Genomic DNA, 24301 nt, shown 5'->3' with positions numbered 1-24301 from the left:
GAAAAAAAAAGCATAATTTAATCTGTATTTGAAAAAGTATTACATTCAAGAAAAAATGAGTCTTTAGAATCTTCTCCCTGTCAGGCACAGATTTAGCAAGTCTTTATACTTTTCCCAGTTTTCTACGTCTCCTCCTATACTTTAATCCTATATGTTGCTAATATTTACCTGGATGTTCAACTTGGACTTTCTTTCTTAAATTGTTTTAATTGTTCATTTTTGCATGGCACATTTTCTTTTTCATATTTTTATATTTACATTTTATTTTAAAATACTTAAAATAGTTATTTATATAACTAAAATTTACATATTTTAATTCTACATGAGAGATCTATTATATTATTTCCCAGGTTTAAAATTCTTAATTTTATTTATTTTCTTAATAGACTAGTTTATAATCTAGTCTAGATTATTTTTAATGAATAACTATTTTTAGGATAATTTTAAGTTTACATAAAAATTGATTGGATACCACAGAGAAATCCCATATACCCTCATAGCCAGTTTCCCCTATTATTAACATGGTATGTTAGTATTGTACATATGTTACAACTAATGGACCAATATTGATATATTGTTTGTAATTAAAGTCCATGCAGTATTCAGATTTCCTTAGTTTTACCTAATGTCTTTTTCTGTTCCATGATCCCGTCCAGGACCCCACATTACATTTAGTTGTCATATATCCTGAGGCTCCTCTTGTGTGTCACAGATTTTCAGATTTCCTTGTTTTTGATGACCTTGACAGTTTTGAGGAGTATTGGCTAAGTATTTTGAGGGATGTCCCTTTATTAGAATTTGCCTCATGCTTTTCTCATGATTTAAATGGAGTTATGGGTTCTTGAGAGAAAGACCACCGAGATAAAGTGCCATTCCCATCACATCATATCAAGGGTACTATATCAGTCGGGGTCCTCCAGAGAAACAGAACCTAGAGGATCTAAATAAAGAGAATTATTTTAAGTAATTGGCTCATACAGTTTTGAGCACGGGCAAGACTGAAATCTGAAGGGCAGGTTCACAGACTCGAAACTGAGGCAGGAGTTGATGCTGCATTCTTGAGGCAGAATTTCTTCTACAGGAAACCCAAGTTTTTGCTCTTAAGGTCTTCAGCTAATTGAATGTGGCCCACTTGTGTTATCAAGGGTAATTTCCCTCAACTAAAGTCAATAGACTTTAGGTTTTAACTATGTGCACAAAATACCTTCAGAGCAATGCCTAGATTAGTATTTGATTAAATAACTGAGTCGTATAGCCTAACCAAATTGATGCATACAACTAACCATCACAGGTACATATTGTTAATATGATTTTTCAGTACTCATGTTGACCTTGAAATGAGGTAATATTTGTCAGGTTTATAAAATGTTCATAAAGCTGCTGATTTTTTTTCATTATGTGTAGCCCACATTTAATGGGTTGGGATTTAATGCTTCCCCCTTTTAAGGGCAGAATGTCTACATAAATTATTTAGAATTTTGCAAGGGAGATTTGTCTAATCTCTTCCTCATTTGTTTATTCAGTCATTTATTTATATTAGTATAAGCTCATGGATATTTACTTCATACTTTAGGTTATAATCCAATGCTACTTTATACTATCACTCAAATTGTTCACGTCAGGCCATTGAGAGCTTTTTTGGTTGGTTCCTGTGTCCCTTTCACATACTTCAAAAATACAGTGTTTTTTAAAGACAGGGTTTTGTTTTGTTTTTGTTTTGTTTTGTTTTGCAACTACCTTCCTTTGTGTAACTCTAAGATGCTTGAAATTCATGTTAAATATTTCCAACCTGTCTTTGAATAAGTCAGTTCTCCAAGGAACCCTGGTTAGTTTTATTGGAGAGTGGTATTGGGAACCAATATCTAATGTTAGTGGGTTCTACTGGAGTGTGATTTCTTCTAGGCCCTCTCAACTGACAGAGTAAGGAAACATGTATTTACAAACCTGTGTATATACACTTGCTGTATGTAACCATCTCTACCTGTGTTGAACTGAGCATCAGCTCAAACTGAGGTTTCTAACTCAAATCCATTACCATGTGGATCACTCCAGCCTCCTCCCTTGCTTAACTATAAAGCTCTAGTCCAATAGTGAGCACTCTGTCTCCCACTGTCTACCAGATATTTACTAAATCATTCATTTGCAGTACACAAGTATAGCACTATCAGAATTGTCAATCAGTGCCATGATGGGAACAACTTTATCAACGAAAGTACATAATCTCATTTTCTTTTGTTGTTAGTTTTATAGACTCCACTCATTTTCAAAGTTACCTAGGTCAGGATCTTTTATGCCCACCCTCTTCAGTAAGATTCTTTTATATGTTTGTAATAGTTTAGTTCTCTTGTCACAGTCTACTTTCCTTCCTGGGATTCCTTGGTTGCCTAAATGATTTTATTTTCATCTTTTGTTCTTTAACTTTGTATGGGTTTTGACAAATGGATAATGCCATGTATCCACCATTATAGTGTCATATACAATATTTAACTGCTCTAAAAAGTATCTTATGCTTTACCTATGCAGTCTTATCCACCTCACTCTCCTAGCAACCATTGATCTTTTTACTATCTCCATTCTTTTACCTTTTCCAGAAGCTCAGGTAATACGAATTGGACAATATGCAACTATATTAGACCAGCTTCCTTCGGTTAACAGTATGCATTTTAGGTTCGTCATGTCTCTTCCTGTGAATTGATATTTTTTCTTTTATTGCTGAGTAATATTCCATTGTATGACTGTATCACAATTTATCATAGGCTATAATTTTTAAGTTATTTATTTCATAAAAAACATGTGGTAGGTACATGTTTTGAGTGTTTGCTTATCTAAACGTATTTTTCTGATGCTTTTCAAAAACCTAAAATTTGAATGGGTATAAGATTTTTATGAATACAAACTTTTAGTCTCCTTCATCTGTAACAATATAAATTGTTAACATTTACTGAGTATTTTGTCATTTCTAAAATGTACTCTTTTATATTTTTACATTTCTGAAATTGTGATGAAACTTAAAATTAATTTAAGTTCATGCAACCACTTTGGGGTGGCACTTTGTGGTGATACTTTTGGGTGGTAATGACAGTTTTGTTAGGCATACACAAATCTGGTAACAATTCTTTATTTGTCATCATTTCAGTGAAGTGTATTCATTGGTGTTACTGCATATATTGAGTTTGAAGGCCACATCAAATGTCTTCAAAAGAATTACACACAAATTCAACAGTTAAAAGTTATTGAATATAAAGAAAGTCATAAATCAGAGAAGAAAAGCATACATTTGATGTTAATACAGAAATACTAATTGTTGGAAGAATGATTATAATTCTGTTTTTTTTTGTTTTTGTCTTTGCAAAGACTAAACCAAATACTTTAAGTGATCAAAGCAAAGACAAAACTCTAAAGTAGAGGACTGAACTGTTAATTATTTATTACAGATTCTTGTGCACAAATATTGCCTATCACACTCAACGGAATGCAAATGAAAGCATGAGAAACTGCCAAAAACCTTGGTGTAGCTGAAATTGATTTCAAAGCAAACGAGAGGCTGATGTGATGGATTGTCACTTAGGATTATTATTAAGGCATTATGTCACAGTTTAATTGACAGCCTTTTACTCCCTTACTTAATAGTAGATAAAATAGTGGTGTATTTTACAATTCTTGAAATATTATATTTAATAACATATAGTATTTATGATGTACTGCACTACATGATTTATGTTCTCAGTATCATTTAAGCTTTGCTATCACCCTATGAGGCTAGTATTATCCTAATTTATAGATGATGCTACTTAAAAAGAATATGTAGCTTGCCCAAGGTCATAAAACTAATAATTGCTAGAACCTGGACTTGAAAGCAGAGCCTGTGCTGCTACACTCCACTGTGGTGCTTCAAGCCTTTCCTGCATTTAGTGTTACTGAGTAGTTTGAAGTCAACTGATAACTTTGCTTTTTAAATTCAAATACTTCAAACAACTTTTGAATTATTTTAAAATTCTGCCTGCATCCTTTTTCCACTCTTTTTCTCATTCAGATATCCATTAAAATGATTACCAAAGTTTTAAAATAATGAAAATGGGGAAGAATGTATAATGGCACAGAAATTTAGGGCAATAAGATAAAATATATTAAAAAGTGGGTATGTGGTAGAGAGGACCATACCAGAGATGTCACTGAGAGCAAGTTCAAAATTTATTCCTAAGAAGTAGATAATAAAATATATTGTACTTCATTATCACTGACAATCAGCAATATTTTAAAACAGGGAAATTTTAGATTTGTGTGTCAAGTTTTTAAGCAGAGAAATATGGAATGGCAGAAACATTACTTCTATGAACTATGTGATAGAATAATACAATGCTTGAGGATTTTACAGAATCATATCAAAAATGTAATCAAAATTTAGAAATTCTCTTACAATATGAAAAGGAAAGGAGTAACAGTTTAGAAACAATAAAAGGAACTAAAGAAGACTTGGAAGACAGAATGTAATGTCCAATATATTTTTTTAAGAAAAGAAAGCAAGTCTTTTCCACAGAGAGTAGGTTATTGTTATGGAGAAAAATTTTGGCTTATTTCACAGTAATCACTCTTCCTCTCCCCCTGCCAGAGACATGAAGGGACTTTATACATGTATATTTGGAGATTGATAATTATGACATGTAAAATCAGAAAGGATATAGTTCAGTTAATTGTGCTGGATGTTTATTTGAGCAATAATAGAATTAGATGTATATTTTCCACAGTATGTCAAAATAAATTCCAGATGAACACATTTCATATAAAAATTAAAATCTTAAAATAACAACAAATATTGGTGGTATTTATCTGATTTCTGAGGAAAGGAATTCCTTACTTACAGGAATTTAATCAAAGGAAGAACTCACAATCAGAAACAATTCATCACCCATTAAAAAAGATTTAAAACTTAATTAACTTGAAAACAAACATTTTCAATAAACTGAGAAATATATTTCCAATACATATGATAGATGAATGAGTACAACTCTGAAAAAGACAAACCTCTTCTCATCCTCCTAGAAACCCTACTACTTCCTAAAAAGTGAAGAAAGCGTATGAATAAATAATTCATCCTTCAAAAAAGAAAACAGAAATGTCTGATATGTATATTAAACATTTTTCAACCTGTCCCAATCATTCTTATCTTTGGAGGTTACTCTTAGGAAGTACCAGAGTTGTTTGTAATGAGACATGTACAAGGATTTTTTTTTTTTTTTACCATGGATTTCAATGGTTCTTTTTCTGTCACCACAGATGAGGTTAATGTTAACATGTACAAAAATTTCACATACTAATATTTAATGAGGTTGTTGTATGCATAAAATAGACTGCAGGATTTACACACTTTCTGGCACAAAAGAATGGGAATACCATTTTGCTCCAAATCAGTGAATGATGACACAGTGATTGAAAATTTTGATATAAGTAAACAGGAACTTGGTTAAATAAGCTTTAATAGAAAATTAGGTAGTCACTTAATTATGTTTAGTAATACTGCTGTTAAATAAATTGTATGTTGAGGGGAACAAGTAACAAAGATAAACAGAATGATCTCAGTTTTCTCAGAAGCAGAATTCACTCACAAATATATTTCTGGTAAATAAGCCAAGAAAATTAATGTTAATTCTCTCATGGTGGTGCTGTGATTATAAGCAATCATCTCACACTTTCTCCCTACTTTCCTTCCTTCCTTCCTTCTTTCTTTGCCTTCTCTCTTCCTCATTTCCTCAGTTTTCTCTCTTTGTCTCTCTTGCTCTCCCGTACTTTCCAAAAGTTTTTCACTAAGTATGTGTTACTTGTGTTAGCAGAAACATAGTGAAATGTTACCTAAAAATGCCAGCAGTTGTCCAGGTCATTTTTTTTCCACCTCAGAAAAGCTGTTTTGCTGCTTGAAACATCCTTGTTGTTTCTCTGCCTGGTCTGGTTTCTTTTCAGGGTCCTTGTGATTTTAGGTTAGATCTCCACCTCCCTTTCTTTTTGACTTAATGTTTTTCATCCTCTCCCTTGGCCTTTGGGAGAGCTTCACCTTTGTCCTCTGCATTATTGATTTGATTTCAATATTATCCACTTTTCCATTAATAGCCTATAAAAGGATTTTAAAGAAATGCTATTTTATGATTGTCTTCTTTTTCTTTCAGTCTTTCAGTGTTCCAGGTAACATACAAATTAAAATTAATAAAAATGAAAATCAACCCTAATTCTTTTTTTTTCCTGAAGAATTTTGTTTTCTAAATTTCAGCATATGGTTTGCTTGTAGTGGTATCTCCTTAGCATTCTGTTATGGATACCAAGTTGCTGGTTTTTAAAAAATTTCCTGGTTTTATAACAAATATGTTTTATAAATGTGGTTTCAAGGATGATATTCCTTTTTAAATTTTTTATAATATTCTTCTTAAATTCATAATTAGTTTCTGTTTATCTATTTGTTCTTACCTGAAATAAATCTCTTCAGATCTAATATCTGCAAAGATCTCATTGCCCTGGACTTCACCTGCCATCCACTCAAGTACTGACCACATGCTCCCTTCAGTTTTGAAGTTCTAAGCGGATCTGATGGTTGAGTCAGTGGATAGCAAGCTCTCTTCTGGTGTGGGTCTGTTAGACTGAAGTGAGAATCTTCTCCTATTTCCATTGCTTGGTTCTTGCACATTTCTGGTCAACTCGATATAAAATAGACTAAAATTTCCACAAAAATTTCCCTTGGGGCTCTCAATATGTTCTTGCCTCTCAGGGTGTCAAACTCCATTTTCAAGGCCTATTTTCTTAATGCCTGATTGTGTTATCAGAATCTAGCCACTAAATGAAAGTATATGAAGGATTCTTAGGAATATCCTGTCTTAGGAGAGACATCTTTTATTAGAGAAATGAAAGTCTAATTTTCAGGTTACAATTCTCTTGAACTTCAGAGTTAAGAACTAGACTGTGTGGGATGAAGGAAGGATATTATAACCTATTTCAATTGGCCTACTTCCTCTGTTTTCAGCAGCTAAACATACATAGCTCCCTGAACTAACTCATTTATAAACCGTCTCCAACTAACTTTTTTTAATGCAGATTCCTTCAAGAATCTGCTAATAGATTGACACAGGACTTCTTTCTCTCTCAAATACACACACACACATTTTTAATCTCAAGTTTTAAAATATATTTTATAGATATTTTTAATACCTTTGAGAGTTTAGAGAAGCTGCATCATGGGTATTGAAACCTTTTAAACAGGAATTCTAAGGGCATGAATTTAAATGATGTTTTAATTGTTAAAATGTCACCAAAAATGAGAGAATTGAAGAATTTTCTTTGAAAGAAATCAGTTTGTCATATTTCTCTCCTCTTTATTTTTGTCAAGTTTTATATGATTTCCAAGTTAGATTTACTTTCCTTTTTTCTTGAATTTTTGAAGTTTGATATTTCTGTATTCATAACTCTGTAACCCTCTCATCCCCTTTTAACTCATCTGATCGGTCTTCTAGAAATTCAGTCAGACCTTTCTTGTTTATTTTTAGCACAAATATTGGTAATACTCAGTAAGCAAATGGTAAAAATCATGTGCCTTAACAATATTAGACAGAGTTTAGATTTTTTTTTTTCCCTCTTCTCTTTGCCTCACCTTGAGTCTCCTTCCCTTTCCTCTGCTGTCCTCCCTGATCACTCTTTTTCCATCTGGGTGCTAACCTCCATATTTCATCCTGGTGTTTCCAAACATTCAATTTCAAAATCAAAGAATATTTTTCTATTTCAGTTTAGATAGACCTTCTTTAACCACTGCATCCTTGGTTGCAAAGTGCTAGATATCTTTCCATTGCAGGTTGGACCAAAAATAAGAGAAATTAGAATACTTTGAATATCCTTGCCTTCACGTACATGCACAGTAGCTTCTATTTATGCTGAGTTGAGAGAAAAGAGACCTGGAGTGAGTGGGGGTCAGCCAGGTGTGAAACAGCCACAGACATTCTGCTTATTTTCTGCTCTCATATCCTACAGGCCCTAATTGCCTTAATGAATTCTGTCAGTCACCACATGCCCAACTGACAGTGTACACCAACAGCACCACATGCCACATTCAGTAAAATCCTGTAGGAGGTAAAATAAGTGAGGGTAGAAGGGGTTATATTCATGAAGGCGTAGCAATTTCTTACCATTTCTTGAGTCAATAGACAAGCGAATCAGAGAGACATGATCATCATTTGCTTCTCTTAATATCTATTCTGTCATCCTTCTTTTAGTAACCTGGGGGAGAGTTAATCTATACAGGGATCAAGACAGAATTTAACTACTACATGATCATACATCTTGGAAAATGTCAACAATATCATGCCCCTTGAGAATTATAACAATGCAGATTAAGACCACCTCCATTTCTAACAGTTCAGCAAATAATGTAGTAAAAGAAGAAAGTCCTATTTAATTTAGTCTTAAAATTTATTTTAAATTCTGAAAAGAACTGCAATTTTAAGTTTAGCCTTGTAGAGAATTGACTTGACACCTGTAAAATATCCTTGGGTATTTCACAAGTCCTGGGAAGGGATCCCACATTCCTCCAAGTGTATTTGTTGGGTGACAGATATATAGCTCAATTTGTTCTATCCAGCTTAAAAAATTCTTAGATCCATAAGAATAGCAGTCATGCAAAATTAACTCTTTGAAATAAACAGTTTGAAATAATGCTCACGCACTTCTTTGGTCCATTTTCTCCTGAATTTGCACATTTGTGTTGATTTCAATCAGTTGACCACAGAGCAAAATGCTGTGTATGTATTATATGCAGTTGTGATTCAGAAATCATATTATATATACACATAAACACACAGATACAGACAAACGAAGACACAAAGGCAGACACACACACGCAGGCTCACGCGCGCGCGCACACACACTCCCGTACTTAGAAGGCCACGTAGTTCATGTGTTCCAGTACTACAAAAAGACTTACTCATGTATGATGTTAGAAAAACATTCACTGCTTTAGTAGGGACTAACAATCATATTTAAATAATGCTTCTTGTAGCTTGCTTAAATCCTGTTTATATTTCCTCTTGGTTTATTTAGAGAGGGAAATGAAAATGATTGGTCTGTAGATCAGGTTCTATAAAAGCAGAGCCTAAGAAGAGGATCCAAGCTGCACCTGATTTTTAGATGTGCCATGTGCTGAATGGGAGGAGTGGGAAGGCACCTCCTTGGTGAGGAACCATTAGTAGCCAACACTCACAGCACCTGGCAATAGGGGTACCTGCCCCTAAATGAATCTCAGTGGAATAGTGACAGTATCCACTAAAATTGTATACAGTCTTCATTGAAACAATCAGACACATTTTAGTATGATTAATACTTTCCTTTCCTCAGCCATTCTTATTTTACTTAAAATTCTATTTTTATTAATATTTTATCATTCCTAAAAATATTTGCCTTTCTTAAGCTTTGTTTTCACAGATTACTAGAGAGTAATACTGAAATTAGTATAAAAGAACAATGACCAGAAAGTCCCAACTATTCCATGGCTGCTCTGGATAGCTAGTGTCATTCTTCACTCTTCACTGAAGCATTATATTAGTAGCTCATAATTTGGTCAGTTGGTTATTATACTGATAATATATGATAACATTTACTGTTATATGACCTGGAATTCATTAAGAATTGATATCTTCGCGGAGGCTATTTATATTAATGTTTTAGGATGGAATTAATTTGTCATTTTAGAAATCTTGAAAAGAACTTTGAAAGATTTGATAAGTTTATGAATTCACTTAAGTTGCTTTAATTCTAAATATTATAAGACCCTTTTACTGGAAAAATTCAAGTCTTACACTATTATTTCAGTGGACTTTGGATCTGGATTCATGAATGCATTTTGAATACTATAATTGAATAAATTATTATTTCTTGGAATAATTCCTTTATAAACTGTATCTTGTTATTGAAGCTTCATGAACCCATATAGCAATTTAACTTTCATGGATAGGGTAGATGATGTTTTAAAATTCAGGAAATTGGCACTCAGCATAAATAAAAATACGGATTTTTGCACCAAATTCCTGTTTTATTAAGCAATGAAAATAATCACATAGGTATAATAATAGAAAAAATTAATAATACCAAAAAATTACATAAAATATACACCAAGCAATGTTCTGAATCCTTTCAACATATGAACATATTTAACTCTCACAACAACCCTATGAAGTATGCCTGGTATATACCTCTAATTTACATTGAGAAAACTGATTCACATAGTGATTAAGTGGCTTGCCTGAGGTCTCATAGCAAGTATGGGATAGAGCCACAATGCACACACAGTCTGACTGAGTGCTTGGCCACCTCTGTAACAAAAGCATTCTAAGGAGTAATCTTACTCTTCGTTCTCAAGTAACAATCAGCATATACATGAGGAGTAGCTAGTACTGATCTTCAGCACATGCATTGGAAATTATCAGCAAAGAGTTATCCTTCTAACTAAACTAGGACCATTAGCTTAAAACTGCTAGGATGCTGTGATGATATCACAGAGATAACTCTTATTCTTTCCTACCTACCTCCTTCCATCTCTTACTCCCTCCCTCCTCTGTCCTCTCCTCCCTTTCTCTCTCCCCGTTTTTCTTTACCAAGCATAATAAACTATTTAAAAAGAAAGTTAACTGTTTAAGGAATTGAAAAGGGGTCTAAAATTCTGAAAAGCAGAAAAGTAGGGCAAGAAATACAATAATATGCTTATGAAAATAGTATAGCTGTTAACTATTTCATAAGTATCAATTTAACTATTTTATACTTAAAATAAAAATATCTTCTGTATACCTTTTCACTTTGTTTTCTAGACCCTGAGTGATGCTGAAGGTTCATTGAGGAGTTATAGTGAAGTCTTTATCTTACTGATGGCTAGACTAGAATTTTGTAGTTTAATTTATTAATGTAGTTTTTAGATGTTGAAAACATCATGTGTTCCAAAGTAGTACTAATAGTTGATATGTTGGGGAAAATCTGTACACCTTACCATGTTACTGACCTAAATTTTATTTTGGAATCTTTTGACAGTTCTAGAATGAGGGGGAAAATGTGTATTTGTAATTCTTAGCAGTAAAAAATGGTTGCAATTGTTTTCTTTACTTACATATTTTTTCTTTTCTGAGGTTTTTGCTTCCATTATAAAATGAAGAAACTTCTTTTTAGAAAGTTAAGAATCTTTTGGTGTTTAAGTCTCTCTTTGGAAAGGGAAATTAGCAGCTGTAGAGTTTTATTCAGACTTGTTCTGATTGTATATCTAGAAATTCAGTCCTACCTTAACTGTTTAATTAAAGATTGGAAGAAAATATTTAAGCAGGTGTTAATCAAGTCTTTAAAAAAATATTGCATACCCCAGCCTTTCCAGGTGCAGTTCAAATTTTTTCCACCTACAAAATAAAGCAGAAACTAGATAGAGAGATAAAGTCTATTTTGAGGCCTGTAAGTTTATTTCTTAAAGTTGAGGAATCATATGATTATCACCCAGCACATAATACTGGTTCCTTTGAAAGAAATAAAACACCTTAAACTTTTTAAAATACAGCTTTGTAATTGACATTGCATTATTTATAATTGATATACATTAAGCTACATATATATCAAGTGTATAGCTTGATAAATTTTGCCATATATATACATATATATATTCATGAAACCATCACTACACTCAAGATAATAAATATAACCTTTTTATTGTAAAATAAATACAGGGAAAGTATACAAAACAAAGTTGTATAACTCATACACAAAAAAATACTCAGCCACCTCTCTGGTCAAGATGTAGGACGTTGCTAGTCCCAAGTCTCCATGTACCCCACTAATCACTGTCATATAAATCCTTCACAAATTAAATCCTGACCTAATTTTTTGATAATTTTTTGGTAATTATTTGCTTTTTTTATATTTTAGCAAATATTCATTTGTGAACATCATAGGTGAATTGTATCCCATTTTTGACTTTATGTAAGTGGAATGATTTAATACATATTCTTCAATATCTGGCTTATTTTGCTCAATATTATGCTTATGAAAATTAAATAATTTTTGTACAGCTATACAAATTTATGCAAGTGATAATATGATTATTTTCCTCCTATTATACTTTAATTGGTAAATTACAGTGGTCTATATTTGAATGCTAGTCAATCTTGCATTCTTGGAATAAACCTAACTTGGTCAAGAAATGTTATATAGATAGATGATAGATAAATAAGTAAATAGATGTAAACAGACACAGGTAGCTATATAAAAAGTAGACATATTATATATTAATATATTTTATTTGTTTATCTAATGTTTAGAATTTTTATGTGAATGAGCATATCTGAGCCTCAGAAAATAAGAAATTAAAAAATACATGTTAATGGAAAAGTGTGGAAAGCTTACAGGCCCAAGGTATTTGAACTGAGAGTTTGAGCAATAATTGGCTGACCAGTAGGATGTGCTGCCATTGGGGTGGCCTCTAGGACAGCGGACTTAAGATTAAAAATAGTAATTAAAAAAAGCTCGAAGAATCCTTAGTGATGGCACGCCATGAGGGACACAGACTCGACGAAATTTTTCCATGCAAGTTACTGAACAATAAAAAGCATGAAAAGCTCCCTGGAGTAGGGGTCAGAAACTAAGACCATGGATTGGCTTCTCCCATTTCATGCTTGTTCCAGGTTAAATGCTCTTTTTGGGAACAGCCAGTGAATTAACTCAATTTGGGAAACCATTAATTCCCACCTTCCTACTCCTTCCCTCTCATCCCTCTCATCTTTTTTTCTCTCCTAACTTTTATTACTTCATTACTTCCTTCACTTGCCATTCCTTTATTCCCAATACCTTTCTTCTTCCTTTTTTTTTTTTTTTGGCTAAGTACATATAGTACTAGTCCCATAAGTTACAACGTGACTCCACAGTATTTGTATGTGTGTATTTGTCTTCCATATAATGTATATGGAAGACACATATATTTGATGCAAAAGCCAAAATGTTTACGTAACTACATGTTAACAATGGTTACCGCTACCCAGATTTTTAGTGTTTCTGTTGTCTTGTGTTTCTTTCTATGAACTCTACGGTGCTTTCTAAAGTTTTCTGCATCAAATATGTAGCCATTCCTGTAAACCTCTTGGGGAAAACCAATAAATCCTATTTATTAGCTGAATAATTAAACTTAGTAATTAAACAAGTTAAAAAATTTAGCTAATTGAAAAAACGGAGCAGTTCAAGGATGCAGAGAAATATTAATTGGAAAAATATGTTTATAGAACTTAAATTTTAAGATTTTTCTTGAAAAAAAAGAACCAGAGAAAAAGTTCCGTTTGCTGACACTTTACACACTCATATATTTTATAATATGAAAAATTATAGAATCAGTATTTTAAAAATATTTTTGATAAGCTCCAACTGACCTATATTATGCTAAGAGCATTTTCTCCTTAATTTTTAATATCATGTGCCATTTAGTGAAAGCTAATCCATATGTTTATGATTCCTTTAAATTAAATTATCAAAATATTGATTTTAGGAGCCACTTGATATCTAAAGAGAAATTTTAGCGTTTCAAAAAGATTAAATTTTTTAAAAAGGTTATTTTATTGAACTAATGGTAGGAAATCAAAATGTTATGAAAGATTCAGAATTATTTTTAATGTTGAACAATACATTTTTTCTATGTTAACAGAAAATATATACCCCTATTTAAAAGGGGGTGAATATGTTTCTCTGGGTGAGTAAAGTTAGAGTCCCTAAGTCCCATTCCGCTTTTTAGCAACTGTATGCAAATACATACAAAGGCTCCTTTCAGGATAGTTTACTAAATGTTTTCCACTTTTGCACATACCACGTGACAAAACTTAATAGCTCTTTAATTAATTCCCCAATAAATTTTGAAAATAAATCAAAATTATCTAAATTCAAGTTTTGTTCTGTTTGTTTCTCTAACATTTACATAAGCATGTGTCTACAAACACATTCATGTGCTTCATGAGTTTGAAAACATGCAAATCACATGGGAAAATATTTGTCACAACACTTTCAGTCAATATATACCTATTCACATCTGGAAGAGTTGAAGCCTGTGTAGCCTGATTCTGTTCCTGTGGAAATGAAGAGGTGTAATTTCATCAAAACTCTGTTAGCAAATCTTTGTAAAAATACATTTATTTTGGAAATGCCAACCACTTTAACTTTGTTTCTTAGCAGCCCATATCATGTCATAACACTCAAATGTATGTCAAATGAAGTAGTTTAGTGTTTAATATTATCAGTATTAATATAGTAAACATAAATATTATTTAAACATTATTTAAATTACAGTATATTTTGGTGTTTAAAATATGCCAGATAATGTGCTAAGAGCTTTATATATTTTAATTAGCCTCACAGAAAAGAAATGCTTAATTCTCTTTGCCTCTACTCTATTTTCTGAGTACAAAAAAAGTCTCCCTCCCACAGATTACTTGATTTATTTCATGAAAATTTTCCTTCAAGTCTTCCATTTATCTAATTATTAATTGAATGCTAAAGTTTACATATCACACTTACTTATCATGTATACCTCATACATACATATAGGTTTTTTTTTATAGCCATCTTAGATTACATCATATTCCTCAAGATTTTCTTTGCATAGTGTGTAGGGGCATCAGCTGTAGAGTTCAGCAGTCCTGGGTTCATTTCTTACCTTCTTCATATAGTAGGTGTGTCACCTTGTGCAAGTTAAAAAACTTCCTTGAACATTAGTTTCCTCATGAAAATAACATTTAATTGGAATAATTGCTTTCAAGATTTTAAGTAAGATAACAGCATAGCCTAGTTCCAGGCATAGAATAAGCATTCAATAAATGGCGATATTGATGTCTTAGATTGCATAAATTTATGTTATACCCATTGTGCATATTTAATTTGGAGAGAATTTCAGAGCAAAGACTCTTAAATTGGGTAGTGATACTACTTTCCTGGAGGGGCTTATCACAGTCCTCCTAGAGGCTGTGTAAACCACCTCTTCTTCCTGTCCTACTTCTCCTTACCTAGTTCCAGATTCACTCCCTGAAAGATCATTTTCTAAAATTTAATTTGATAAAAAATTGTATTGCTCATGTTTATTTGTTTTTTTTCACTACTTTGAACACATTTACAGTGTTTTACTACATGGAGTAGTTTTGCTAACCACTGGAGTTTCCTGCAAAGTTTTATTTGAAAGTTTTTACTTTGTCTTCCTCAGTGTTTTCAGTGGTTTTAATTTGTCTCTCCTTGACTACTTGTTGCTATAACTGGAAGGAACTGAAATAAAGAAGTAGAGATTGTCTGAGAGCAAGGACTGCCATCACACAACAAATCCCAGACTGGAGGTGACAGAGATGGAGGACTCAAGAGAGGAATTACGTAAAATATTGTTCAAACCAGAATTCATTTGAGAGGGAAAAGGGACACTAAAATATTTAACACAGGTGATTTTATCTACCACAAATGAAAAAACTGGAACGTTCTGGGCGAGGATATCTGGTCGTCCTACCTAGGGGACAGACTGGAAGGGGATTTGGGGTGACAGGTGAAGAAGGGGATTGACGTGCAGTGAAAGAGGAGATTGAAATGACAAGATGTAATAAAGGAGGCAGATCAGAGAGATGGAAGAATCTGTGTCACAAGAGTATATTCATAAGACTGTATTCAAAATATATTCATGTGGAAGAATATATTCAAATACTTATTCAAAACTGTATTTTTATGAATATGTAATTTATTCTTCATGAAAACGTTCTTCATGAAAATGTTTTCCTGATGGGTATATTTTTATGGATATATTTTTCTATCGGGGCAGAGAGAATTAAGCATTCCTTAAGATTCTGTTATGAAGACAAACTGAAAAGTGGTCAACTAAAACTCCACTGAAATCTTGAAAAGATGGCAAAAGTATTTTTTCCAATATGGACTGTTGTACTTTACTTTTTTAAGTTTAGCAGATAAAAGTACTAAGCCTTCATCAAATTGACTTCGGGGAATTTGCTTGTTGTAAATAGGCTTTCAGGGATTTGCCTGATAAAATTTTGAGTCCAGAGAAAAATATTGAACATAATTAGTATTAGGAATCAAAACTTATAAGAATTAAAATTGAGATTGCTTTAATTTTGGGCCATTGTGTGTAATTGTAAAGGGAATATATTTCTATAGGAAATTCTTGGATTGCTTCATATCTTTTTTTTATTGGCTACTCCAGTGGAAATCCTGTTGGGCAGGGATTAGCCAAAATGTGGGTAGGGGAAAGGGTAAGAAGAGAATGTGGGAAAAAAGTGGGTAGGAAGAAGCTGAAATTGGATTGGAATTCACTACAGAGGTAGAATAATCAGGTCCTTACCACAGAGTTAAAGTTGTCTTCTGTGTTTTGAATTTAACAGTTTAAATATTCTTGGGGATGGAAATATTTTCTTAGCATAAAACACAGGTGCAGGTACTGTGCAGCCAAGGAAAAGCATTTGTAAACATTTGAACGTCCTTCCAATGGCATGGTCCAGAGCCAAACTTTCAGTCTCCCTCAGTGGCTTAATTTTCTCATCACACTCAAATAGAGATGGCCTGTTCTCAGTGTAATGAAAGGACGATCTCAAAGTAACATGAGGAATTTTCGTGCAAAGGCAATGGGGGCTAAAATAATCTTCAAGGGAGTTAGCTATGTTTGTTCAGCAGCAAGACACTTTTAAATGGAAAGTGTTCTCTAGCTGTTTGTACTGGACAGTGATAATTTACATTCCAGTCATCTCACTTAGTCTCATTGGACTGGATTCTCCCTTTTAAGTTAAGAGGTAGTTGGCAGAATGTTTTCCCTGGCATAGAGAAGAGAAGAACTTTTTCTTTCTATGTTTTCAGACTTTTCAGAGCATTTGTTTACATGCCAGGTTATGACAATAAAAGCTAGAAACAACAAATTACTGTAGGTTTTGGTAGATAAGAGAAGTCCACTTTTGCTAAGAGGTCAGGATCCTTTTTGGCATTAATTGCCTTGATAATGCATTTTTTCATTTTTCACCTTCTTAAGTTCTCCCTCTGGACAGAACTGCATGTTCTCAGAGAATGGGCAATATTTCCTTCTTCCTCTCAATATATAGTGGCTCTGACAGCCTCCATGTGTGCCTGTTGTTTTCAGAGGAGAGAAACACTTATTTCCTATTCTGATCCATTTTACTTTCCCTTACTAAATCCTGATTGTTTCTCTCTCTCTATTAGAATGTATGTCCTTAAGGACTGTGAGGTCATAAGAATCATTACCAACATTCCTTTCTTTGTGAGAAAAACATTCTGGCATCTAGAATGTCTGTGTGGGGGTTGAATTACTGAGTCTTCTTCCAATACTGGCATTTTTGATGTTGACAAATGTCTTGAGAATTCTTTTTAGAATTACCTTGCCATATTTTTCCATTGGGTTCCAACTCATTTTGAACAGTTTCTCCTTTGGGGATAAATACTATTTATATTGAGGCCATCGCTTCTCCAATATTTGGATGGGGAGGTAGGAAGGAAAGGAAAGCAAAGGGTATTATGGAAATCAAATAAGACAGAAATACCTTTAGAATTCTTTCAGAAAGCCTGCATTTCTAATTCCATGAATTAGATATGATTATACTTAAAAGGCTGATGTTTAACAAGTGATTATCTGACAGTGTGAATGACAAACTTCAGTTACACAGAGTTGTTTTCTAGGTGGGACTGATTCACTTTTAACAGCAAGGAGGCTTTATGTCAGTTCTGATTCCCAATTGCAGTGGGCTCGGCAACATCCCATTTGCCCAATCACGTGACCTTTTATTAATCTAAAATGAACCTTTAAAAGCCTTGCAAAATGTAAAGAACAGATACATTAAGTTGTTCTCAAGAAAGATATGTTTCTTGAAATACCATTTCACCAATGACATGTTTCATAAAAGTTAGAAATCTACTATCAGAAAATACTTAATTCAAGTTAGTTTTCTATCTAGTGGTGTTATTCAAACAGAACAAGTAAAGTAGGTAGGTATATAAAAAAAAAGGCAAAAAGATAACACTGGCCTGAATAAGGCTGGATCTCTTCAACAAATTAAGGGTTACAGGATGCAACTGAAAAATAACTACCCATTCTTGTCAGGACTTAAACTCCAGCATGAGCTCTGGTGGAGGTCCACAGAAAACCCTTGTTTTGGGAAACAAACAATTATTCTGGACATGTGGCATGGCAAAGGAATTGGAATTTGGCAGGCTCAACTGCATTAATTTTGCTCTGGGTGTAAAATACGTTAATTTGCCACTGTCTGGAAGAAATCATGATGAGTCATTCACACAGAACTACTTAGAATCCATTTCTGACATTTCTAAGTATTTGTTGCTTTGGCCATTGCTTTTTCTCTTCATAAATCTACTTTTTAATAACTTATAAAAATAAGTGTAAAAAATCTTTTAATTTTATTTCACATGAAACAAATTTCCAACAGAAACTTTTGAGTTGAATAAACAGTTGAGCATACTTATTTTCCATTCTGAAATTATTTGTATTCTCTGATCATGGAATGTTTTATGAAAATGGAGCAGGATCCTTCTTCATCCTTTTGGTAATATAAATCATTTCTTTCCAATTTCTTGTTAAATCAGAACCATGCTCTAGCCATAAAATAGCTCTCCCAATACTGAAAGATTTTACCTCCACTTTCCAAGGATTCAGAATCTTCTTGGGTAATAGCTGTGTGTTGAAGCAGAAGACTGTATTGAAAGCAAAAAAAAAAAAAAAAAAGAATCCAGTGGGTTAAAAAAAGAGTTTTGTTTTGTGATCTCAAAATATCTCCATATTTGAAACATAGCACCCCTACTACACAAATAACCCATCTTCGGCAGATGTCTCAGACCTTGTAACAAGAAGTTTCTTTCACAGTCTACAAAATTACAGCATCCAAGCCCCTCTTTTCCCAACCGTAGTTCATATAATTAACATTAATCCTAAATTAAGCAATTTGAAGATAAAATATAAAAGTCTACCTGGGTTTATAATCAACCATTAAACAGTTGGCATTGAGCCATTGAATAAAACAGATACAGAGCTTTGCTGCAACGAAAGAAGTAAAAAATAACAGAATAAAATGACTATTTGGAGAAACTGTTTAGCTTTCTCTATTTTGGAGAGAAAACAGAGGTTCTTAAAATGCTGCCACTTTCCTACCTGTTTTCAACTAGCAATGAACATGGAATTATAAAAATTTGCACACATACCATTTCTCTTAAAATAGCACTAAACGTATGTGAAGTCTTCGAATTAAAGCTCTCCCCCCCACCAGCACACACCCCAACTACAGGACATTGTAACCACAAATGCCTTGAGATATTGGCTGAATCATCCCCTTTCCAAAATTGTCCATCTGTCTTTGAAAGTAGTTGTAATCTGGAGGTTTAAGTTGACTTACTCACTGAGTTGCCTGCCAGTTTAGATGCACTTTGTAGGTGGAAAATTGTTGGTCTTTGTCCCTCCCAGCTTGCAAGTAAAATGAAGCTGCCAAGAGATAAACACATTCTAAGTTTATCATGCTATTCTTGGCCTCAAACTACAAGCCAGAAGGCAACTATTGCTCAAGGTACCGTGTTTACAAGTGTTCAGTCCTCCGCTGTTTCAGAGACCCAACAAGATGGAATTTCTTCCTGCCAGCCTGTATTTTGTTTTTTCTAAGCTTTCATATTTCTCAATTCCTTTTTAAAAAGTAAGGAAAGGGAGCAGCTTCTTTGACAGCATATTGAAGATTTGAAGTCTCATTAAAATTTGGATTGTGATATTTTGGGGTTTTCTCCCCCAGAGGCACCATAAGTTCCTAAAAAGGCTAGAAGCTTCTTTTTATAATTATCGTTGGTGTCACCATATTTATCATCATCATCACATCACTATTTTACTTATAAGTGAAAAGATGTATACTTTTAATTGAAAAGTTAATGTATTTTTCATAGGTCTGTTCAATTTTCGCTGTTTACTCTTTCCCTTATTTGTTTACTGAATGGACCTTTAACACATTTATTATTATAAAATCCATGTTTCTCTTTTAAATGGTACGATTTTTCTTCTAGTGGCTATATTGAAAATAATTAATACTTAATTCATTTGACAATGTTCTGAAAACCCAAAGAAAGAATTTTTCCCTTTTTTTTTTTTTTTTTTTGAGAGAAGGAGTACTGAGCTAACTTTCTTCACAAATGTCTTCCTGGCTGCATTAGATAACAGGATGTATTGCGTTCATACATCTTAAATATAAAAGAGGAGTATAGCTATATCACATCCTATATTGGCACAGTATATTGACATGTATTATGTATGATGTTACACTGTTTAAATTATTAGAGATCACATTAAAAGAAATTATAATGAGATGGGGCTTTTTACCAAATCTAGACTATTTGGCAAAGATATGATAATCAAGTTCAATCCTTGATTTACAAATAAGACTTTGAGCTTTCAGAATTTTTATAACTATATTCTATATCATGATTTCTTTGCATTTCATTAAAAGTAACATTCTCTTCAGAGTTTTGCATCGTACATGTATAATTTACCTATAGAATCAGAGCTTAATTGTTTTCTTGGATGTGGTAGATATAAGTCCGTATCCTGGAAAATATTTTTGAACATACTCTCACTAATGTCTCTTTTTTCAGTGGTTTAATGTTACTGCAAATTAAATTCCATTGACTACATGACAAATGAAAAGAACAAAACAGGAAATTTTGCTTGTTCTAGTCTAAATTCTAAGGGTGGAGAAGAAAGGTTTGCAATAACCTACTCTGGGAGAGTGCAAGGAAAAGTGTATTGTCAACTTGAAGCATTATTTAGGACACTGGAAGGAATAAAATTAAGTCCTCGATAAAATGGGCAGAGAGAGCTTTCAGGACTATCATCTCTAAGGGTTAGAATAGACTCCACAACCACAGGTAACCTCTGAAGATGTACAGATCAGATAATGGAGAACAATGGTTGAGTGTTCTATTTGAAAATCAACCATATGTTATTTTGTTAGATTTACCTGCAGCACTCCACTAATAACAAAAATGAGTTACGTCCTGATCAATGCCTGTAAAGATGTGAACTGCCTTTCCCCTATATATTCAACTCAAAGTAAGTGGCAGGACTCTTGTGTGTTCTGAAGACTCTCTGGACAGAGGCATTCGATGCTTTGCTTTATAGATCTCTTGCTCATGATTTATTACTCTAATCGTGTTTTTGGTGTTCTTATCTAACACAGAACAATTAAATAGATCCTTAAATTTGCTACAATAGTTCAAAACTTACATTGTTAAAAAACGTGTAAAGGCTTCAAATTTGAAAGTCTAAGAAATGGCCTAGGTTTTGAGGGAGTAAGGAACTGATTGGTCATTAATGCCAAGCAGTGCTGGCAGCTACTATCCTTTGATTGAACTAATGTGCACTTTCTACAACTGGTGGAGGAGACTCTCCCAGACCGCTGTGATTTTGGTGTTGTTAGAGGCACCGGATGGGTAAATCTCTACCTACCTAGACAAATAACTAATGTGTTAGGAGTCATTGTGGAGAGACACCTCCTGAATTGTACTTTACAGTCCTTTGCACTGTGCACATTTATTTGATTACTTTTTTAAAGCCTGATTCTTGGCTTAAGCTAAATGTTAATAGTCCCAGAATTATAGTAACGAAGTGGGTAGGTTCCAGCATTCAGTGTCACTAGTAAGAAATTAAATTTTTTTGTACTGGGAGCTCACAAATAAAGGAAAAAATTTTTTTCAAACCAAGTTTTTCTGAAAGATTAAGAATTATTTTAAAAAGTAGATAGTTTTCCTATTTCTGAATTACTTTTGCATTACCTATTGAACCAGGATTTTCTTCTAGTTTTCACTTTACTCTTCTGTTGAAATCTTTCTTGTTGAAACAGTTTCTTTCCATTTTGTCGGGTGAATGTCCTTGAGGGGTATGTGTGAGGTTATGTGCTGTGATTTAGTAGTAGTATAGATAATGCAGTGATAATGACAACCCTTCAATCTCAAAATCCGAGTGGCTTAAACAAACAAAAGCTTACTTCCTGCTTATACTACGTGTTCAGCAGAGTGAAACAATGGTTGTCAAGTTAGTTACTCCATCACAGTCACTCCAGGACCCAGCTAATGGAGGCTTTATCTCCACACACACTTTGATGATTATTGAGGCAGGAAAAGGAAACAAGGTGAATTATTCCGAGGCTCTCTTAAAGCTTCTTTGTGGAGGTGACATGCATCACTTCCTTTCACTTTTCTTTAGCCAAAGCAATCCTGACCCTAAACATGATAGAGACTTGTTTGTACCCTGTGTTTTGAAGGAGGAGTAATGAAAAAATCCTGAACAAACCTAGGTCTTGACTACCACAGGGATAATATTTATAACTATTAAGGGAGGTCACTTTTTCTTAAGCCACCAGGAATATAAAAGATTTGATACAGAGTTCTGTTTTCTGCCTAGCATTAATTTAATACTCGGGTATCATTTTGGCAGATTTTAAGGCCTTACCTCTGCCTAAGTCTTGCTTTATTATGAATACATAATTAAGCCATGACAATTACTTCCAGGGAAATTTCAAAGGAAGTCGACATGGGAGTATCTGTTTCTGTCTGTAGACTCTAGTGAATTATCAGAAGCTACTTAAATCTAGTTGGAGATAAACTGTGTCCTGCGCCCATGCACAGCTGAAGTGGGTGAAACAGGATCTAGCATATATGCCAGCGTATGATATGGTATCATATAAAGGCACCTGAAGATATGCAGCAAACATGATCCTTGTTATGAAGCATGCAGTTTCAGTGCTTTCAGATCAGCTTGAAATGGACCATCTGTCATTGTGTGGCATATGCGACATAAAGAGTTTGTTTCTTTAATCTTAAGCATTATACTGGAAGTACTAAGTAGTTTCAATAATTTAACTTAAAGGAATCAGTGCATTTTACATAGAAATATAAAATTGCAATCAACTAAAACATCCCACTAATGACCTTAAGGAAATCTTGATGCATCCTACCTATTTTGGTGTCTTATTTTGGTCTGCCACCTCACTAGCAATAGTGACATGACAGTTGTCCCAACTCTTGCATTTTACATTTTCCCCCAGCTAACATAGACACCAGATATCCAAGAAAAGACCTAGAAAATCTCCAAGAGGACAGTACAGATTTACATGTGCTGTTATTGTTGCCTGTTTTTGCATACTATCTTCTAATAATTTTCCCCTTACAACCCTCACTTCATTTGCCTAAAAGATACTATTGAGAAAGAAGAGCTGGGTCGTTATTCTTAAAAAAATTCATGAGAGTATGTTCAAATAAAATAAATAGCAAAGGACTGGAGGCTCTAAGCAAGCAGAGAGAACAATCTAGAATCTCTAGAGAGAGAATCTAAGAAACTGAATGAGAAAATATGGTAAATGAGACAGACAGACAGAGACAGAGACATGGCAAACAGGAGCAGGCCTCTAGAGCTACTTTGATCCTTGGTGTCTTCCTTGTTCCACTTCCCTTTTTCTCAGAATGGTCTGATTAGGTTTCTTTTCTTTACATTCAAACGCTTTGTCTAGAATAGTGAAGGTCTCTTAATTCTATCTAGCAGAAACTAACATCTTGCTTTAAGAAAATCCCTGAAATTACAATTATTCTGACTGTTTTTAGGTGTTCATGCTTGGTAGGCTCCATGATACTCTGTGAGTTTCTAGCTAGCTGTCTAAATTTCATATAAAAATATGAGGATTTAACTTTTACCTAAGGAAACTATATAGCTATTTTAGAAATTACATGGAACTTAAGCTTTCTGTATTACTGGTAAAAACATGGATGCTGTTTTTTGTTGATTATTTATCACTGATAAGTTGAAAAGTTAAAAGATCCCTGAAAAGTTCCCAGAGAAAGAATAATAATTGTGTGGTCACACAATTGAAAGTGTAATTTTCAAGGTATAACCATAGGCTGCCTTTCCTGAGGTATACGCCATACCACAGTGAGGCAGCTGATCTGCAGTTTTCTTTTTTATTAACCTGTATTATAGGCAACATCTATACCTTCGTGACTAAAGGGGGATTAAAAAAAAAACTTTACAGCATTTGGGTGCAATTTGTTGACTGTTTCTGTGTTTGGGGATTTAAGACAACATGTAATTATGCTTGAGAAGTCAGCCCCTGAGATACCAAGTAAGGATAGTGGATTGCTGTTACATCTAGTTGCCATCAGCTGTTATAAGTCACCTGGAAAGATTATTCTCCTTCTTTTAGATCTAGATAGTTTGATGCCTTTTTTTTTAACTTAAGCAAAAAGAAATTAC

General features: G+C 33.5%; 2 long non-coding RNA genes across 12 annotated transcripts in view; one reads left to right on the top strand and one right to left on the bottom strand.

Annotated features, from left to right (window-relative positions):
- LOC105064595 (uncharacterized) overlaps positions 1 to 19486 on the bottom strand; it is a 44662-nt gene extending 25176 nt beyond the window's left edge. Inside the window, exons 1-4 of one of the 9 annotated variants that reach the window (XR_012505509.1) lie at positions 19419 to 19486; positions 18665 to 18723; positions 14050 to 14096; positions 8157 to 8247 (exon numbers count right to left, since the gene is read on the bottom strand). This is a non-coding gene — a long non-coding RNA (uncharacterized LOC105064595). Of the gene's footprint in view, positions 1 to 8156; positions 8264 to 14049; positions 14097 to 18664; positions 18724 to 19227; positions 19390 to 19418 lie in introns of those variants that run through there. The other 8 variants (XR_012505506.1, XR_012505507.1, XR_012505510.1 and 5 more) reach the window with 8 other exon arrangements.
- The window catches only part of LOC123618926 (uncharacterized), a 566149-nt gene that overhangs the window by 231531 nt on the left and 310317 nt on the right, over positions 1 to 24301 (top strand). The gene's annotated exons all lie outside the window — the stretch shown is intronic.

This window comes from Camelus bactrianus, chromosome 3 (assembly GCF_048773025.1).
Source record: "Camelus bactrianus isolate YW-2024 breed Bactrian camel chromosome 3, ASM4877302v1, whole genome shotgun sequence".
NCBI lineage: Eukaryota > Metazoa > Chordata > Mammalia > Artiodactyla > Camelidae > Camelus > Camelus bactrianus.
Note: the sequence above shows the minus strand (reverse complement) of the source record. Positions and strands in the feature narration are given on the sequence as shown.